General features: G+C 28.4%; 1 non-coding gene across 1 annotated transcript; it reads left to right on the top strand.

The window, feature by feature from the left end:
- The first annotated feature begins 216 nt into the window (after window positions 1–216).
- Window positions 217–289, top strand: TRNAR-CCG (transfer RNA arginine (anticodon CCG)). The gene has a single exon. It is a non-coding gene; the product is annotated as a tRNA-Arg (tRNA).
- Window positions 290–5,481: the final 5,192 nt, after the last annotated feature.

Below are 5,481 nucleotides of genomic sequence, written 5' to 3'. Positions count from 1 at the left end.
TCATTCCGCTACCTCCAAATCTGATGGCAAGCCACCACAAAAAGAAGAACACCTTGATCCCCAGGCAGAAGACAATAAACTTCATCTTGACATATTTTAAAATTTATTCGCTCGTGCACTTCTTAGAAAAAGAAAATTTCCCTATTTATATTTTAAGAACACAAAGATAATGTAATGCATTTAAGTAAGCTAAAGTGTGCCTTCTTAACATCTAAAGATCGCGTGGCCTAATGGATAAGGCGCTCGCCTCCGGAGCGGGAGATTGTGGGTTCGAGTCCCATCGCGATCGTTTTTCACTCCCTGCAATGTAATACGACACCGTTTCTGTTTGACATCTTTTTTCTTCCGCCTAAGTTGTTGTTTCGTCTCTTCACCTTGTTTTTTTTTTTTTTGATAAAACGTCTCTTCACCTAACTGTATAATATTTTTTGATGAAAAAAACAGATAATTCGACCTAACTATATTACTTCCTCTCTTATTAAAGATTTTACTAAAATAATCCCTTTTAATTAATGCCATAATACTCGTATGGCTCCCAAACTAAGGTTTTAGGATCTTAAATTATTAAAATCATCAATTACGTCTCTTAATTAAGAAAAAAATTATTAACTCCATCCTAAAAAGAATGATCAATTGAACTATTATCGAAAATCATTCGGCTCGACAGTCTTAAATAATGATATATAATCCTTTTAGATATTATATTAATTAACGTAGGGTTTATGGTATTTTTGAAATTAAAACTTTTACTAATAATAATAATAATAATAATTTAATTTTTAAATAATCTTTTTAAATTCTTAAATTACTATACCATAAATATAAAATAATAATACTAATAATAATTAAATTTTTAAAAAACCTTTCAAATTCTTAAACCACTCTATCAGAAATACATTTTAATAGGTATGAACTTACATTTAAAAAAATAAATAAATAACATAATTATTTTTATCTTTATATTTTAGAATTGAATTATCATTTATTTTATTTTTTAATACCAAAATTAATGACATTATCATGTAGGCATATAATTAATATCTACGTGAAGTAATATCCAAACGGTCCTAACATTATTATTATTATTATTATTATTATTATTTATGGTTAATTTTAAATAAATGCCATGTGGTTTTATATTTTTTGCACATCCGTATCCGTGGTTGGAAAAGTTTCATTTTTCCAAATTTGACTGATAACGACATCAAAATGAAAATTTTCAAGAATTAAAGTTGTTTAGTATCATATTTACTATGGAACCACATTTTTTTTTATTTTGGAGTTTTCTCTCACTAAACATTAACTTTTTCTCTCATAAAAAACAACACATAAATGACCTCAAATCTAAAAATTGAAGTTGCTTAAAATATAATTCAAATCTTGAAAATTTTCATTTTAAGCTCGATATCGGTCAAATTTAGAAAAATAAAAATTTTACAAACCACATGCATGGATTTGCAAAAAAAATATGAAACCACATGATTCTATTTGAAATTAACCCTATTATTTATTACTATAACTGTTAATATATTAAAATGCATTAAATATAGATTTTTAGCCCCTCCATATTCTCATATGAATAACTAATTTAATTTATTATCACATTTATTTATAGTAACTCATTTAATTAAAATTCTAAGTTAATATACCACCTTTGAATTATAATCCTAATTAATTACATAACATAACCGATTTTACACTTATTTCTAATTACTTATATATCTTAATTTTTGGGATGTTACATTATATTTAAATTGATAGAAAATAGTAATGAATTCTTATTAATTTCTCTTAATAACTGATACATAAAGCCTTGCTATATATACAAAAAAACTTTGTTCAAGAGCTTGCAACTCATGTTACATTGCTTCAACTCATTTTTGATTAGTACTAGCTTCATTATGGGTATTAGATTCCTGTTCTCTAGAGAGTTAAGATAAGAAAACATGATGGAAAGAAGTATAGAAGAATAAAGACGACATGTAACATGTCTGATTTTGTACACACTTGATTAACAACAAAATCTTGTAACCAATTTGGTTGTTTAGTAACACTTGTGGTTCTATCTTATCACAGTTCTTCCTTTTGAGCACACTAATCTCTATATTAACATCTTCATTCTCTTTCTCTTTTTAATGGATTATTGAAGAGATTGAAGAGAGTGAAGATGATAAGATAGAGTTATTGAGCTCAAAAAGGAAGAACTGTGAGTTTGAATGTAGATATGTACAGAGGATAATCTGAATTGCACCTGTAGATATGTAGATGATATTTATTATAGCTGGTATAGTTATATTTCAATAAAAATTCACTTGTTGTTTCACTCTTCCAAAGTAATATCTCCTTTAAAATTGTTCAATTGCTTATATTGCTCGATTAAATAGCTATATGGTTCCATGTATACGTGAGACAATCCTTCTCCTTTGAGGTATCCTTTTCGCATGAGTTAGACTTTTATTTATATGAAATTAGATTAGGGAGCTATATGACTCTTTGTATATGAGAGTCAATCCTCCTTTTTGGAGATACGTTTGGGATGTTAACCCATCTCACCAAAATTTATGGTCAAATATCTATTTTATCCTCATCATTTCAGTAATTTATTTATAGATGTTTGTTTATTTGGACTTTAATGTTACGGTAAGTTCAAGGATTTTTATGTCAAACAATGAAGTTTATAGGTCATAATATTATATATGCTTATAAAAGTGAAAGGCATGAACACTACAATTTCCAAATTTTTTTTCCCAAAATGTTCCAATTTTATCCTTATATTTTATTTCCCTATCTATCCTTGCTTTGTTTTTTTTTTCATTTTTTTCAAAACCATCGAATAGCAAAAAGATGTCGGGTTTTGTGTTAGGTTTCCCCATCTCCTTCTTATCACCGTCAGTTCTTTCATTTCTTCTGCTCCCTTTGTATCTGTTCTTCCGTCTTCCTTCTTCATCATGTGTCTATGTCTTTAATTTTTTTTTAAATTCTTAAACTATTATACCATAAATACATTTTCTAATAATAATAATAATAATAATAATAATAATAATAATAATAATAATAATAATAATAATTAAATTCTTAAGCAACCTTTCAAATTCTTAAACAACTATATCATAAATAGATTTTTAATATATATGAAGTTACATTTTTTAAGAATAAATGAATAATATAATTATGTTTATCTGTATCTATTGGAATTAAATTATCATTTATTTTATTTTTTAATACCAAAATTAATGAAACATTATGATGTATGCATATAATTAATATCTACATGAATTAATATCCAAACAATCCTAACATTATTATTATTTATTATTCTGAATGTTAATATATTAATTTGCATAAAATCTAAATTTCTAGTCCCATGAATAACTTATTTAATTTATTATCACATTTATATCTAGTAACTTCTTTAATTAAAATTCTAATTTAAAATACCACCTTTGAATTATAATCCTAACTAATTATATAACCGATGTTACACTTATTTCTAATTAATAATATGCCATAATTTTTGGGATGTTATAATATGTTTGAACTAATAGAAAGTAGTAATGAATTCTTATTGATTTCTTTTCAGGGTTGATACAAAAAGCCTTCCTATATATAAAAAAAACTATATTCAAGAGCTTGCAACTCCTGGTGCATTGCCTCAACCGATTTTGGATTAGTACTACCTTCATTATATATAGGTATTAGGTTCCTGTTCTTTAGAGAGTTTTGACAAGAAAACATGATGGGAAGAAATATAAGACAAATGGGATGGCATATGTGATTTTGTGCACACTTGATTAACAACATCTTGTAACCAATTTGGTTGTTTACTAATACTTGTGGTTCTTCAAGGTTCAAGAATTGAAATAGGAAGAACTTTCTTATCATCTTCATTCTCTTTCACTCATTTTAATCTTCAATTGATTGTTGAAGAGATGAAAAAGAGTGAAAGATAATGAAGATGATAAGAGAGAGATTATTGAACTAAAAAAGAACTGTGAACTTAAATGTAGATATGTAGAGGTTAATCCGAATTGCACCTGTAGGATATTTATTATAACTGGTATGATTATATTTCAATAAAAATGCACGTGTTTCATTCTCTTAAAGTAATATCTCATTTAAAATTGTTAGATTTCTCATGTTAAATAGCTATATGGTTCCATGTATACATGAGACAATCCTTCTTCTTTGAGGTATCCTTTTCAGGTGAGTTAGACTTTTATTTATATGGTATGAGATTGTGGAGCTATATGACTCTTTGTATATGGGAGTTGATGCGTATAAAATGTATACGTGCTTTTAAGAGCAAGTGTACTCTATCGTACCAAGTAATATAGTATACTTACGTATAAAGATCGATCCCACAGGGATTCCGCACAATCATTAACTATCCACAAGTTTTTGAAGTCTAAATGATTGAATTAAAGAGGTTTGGGTTGTTTATAGCTACAAAAAACTTTTGTTGTTAAAGCAATGGAGTAAAACACTAAGGAGATGGGTTCACTTCCTAAGTTTGAGTCACTGAAATCTATTAAAATAAGATACCGAAGATGAAATTCGTGGTTTTAAAGATGGTGATTTCTAAAAGAAACTCGGTGCTAAGAGCTTAGACCACCTCGTTCTATTTCTTCACTCTTATTCACTTAACCGGGCCAATGGTTACTTAAATACGACAAGAAAACGTTAAGTTCAATGAGAAATCCTAGCAACGTAATGATAGAAACCACATCAATTTGTTATCGAGTCTAAGAATGTAGAACCATTAACCTCTTGTTACTATGGTGAGTAAAAAGCGATTAACTGAAATATAGATTAAGCTTACGTTCTTAGTTCTTTTAAATCGAATTTCTTCCGGGTGTTTATTTAATCGACTTCTAACTTGACTCAAAACATTAGAAAGATTCCCTTCATCCCTAGTAGGGAAGAATTAGTTCATGGTCATTGGGGAAATGAAACTTGAAATAGAGTGAAATGAAGTAAAACTCATTGAAAGTAGAAGATAAAGAAATGGAAGATGAACAAACTTTTGATTAAATATGAAATCAACTTACAGAACTCAAGGGAAATGATTTTGAAACAAGAAATTGTACTCTAGAACTACAAAAATTAACTAAAACAAGAGAAATAACAATTGCCCAAAGCTTGGCTACAACAACAATGGAGAAAACTATGAAAATCTAGTAAAAGGTGTAGCTTTCTTCTTCAAATCTCTTCTATTTATAGGCCAAATCTTGCTCCAATCAAGGTGGAATTCTGATTTTGATGATTGGTAGCCTCCAAAACACTGAAATTATGCATTAAATGTCCTTGAGAAATCAAATGGAAGAGGGGTATGAGCTTGCATAGAGAAGAGGAGCCACCCGGTGCAAGTTGCGGAGAAAGACAGGACTCGCCGAGACCTGCCCCTGGAATTGGCTTTTTTGGCCAATTTCAGCAGGTCTCACTGAGACTTGTCTCTGGGATAGATTTCAGCATGCCTTTCAG

This window comes from Euphorbia lathyris, chromosome 1 (genome assembly GCF_963576675.1).
Source record: "Euphorbia lathyris chromosome 1, ddEupLath1.1, whole genome shotgun sequence".
NCBI classification, from domain to species: domain Eukaryota; kingdom Viridiplantae; phylum Streptophyta; class Magnoliopsida; order Malpighiales; family Euphorbiaceae; genus Euphorbia; species Euphorbia lathyris.
The sequence above is the reverse complement of the archived record's forward strand: the minus strand, read 5'-3'. Positions and strand labels throughout refer to the sequence as shown.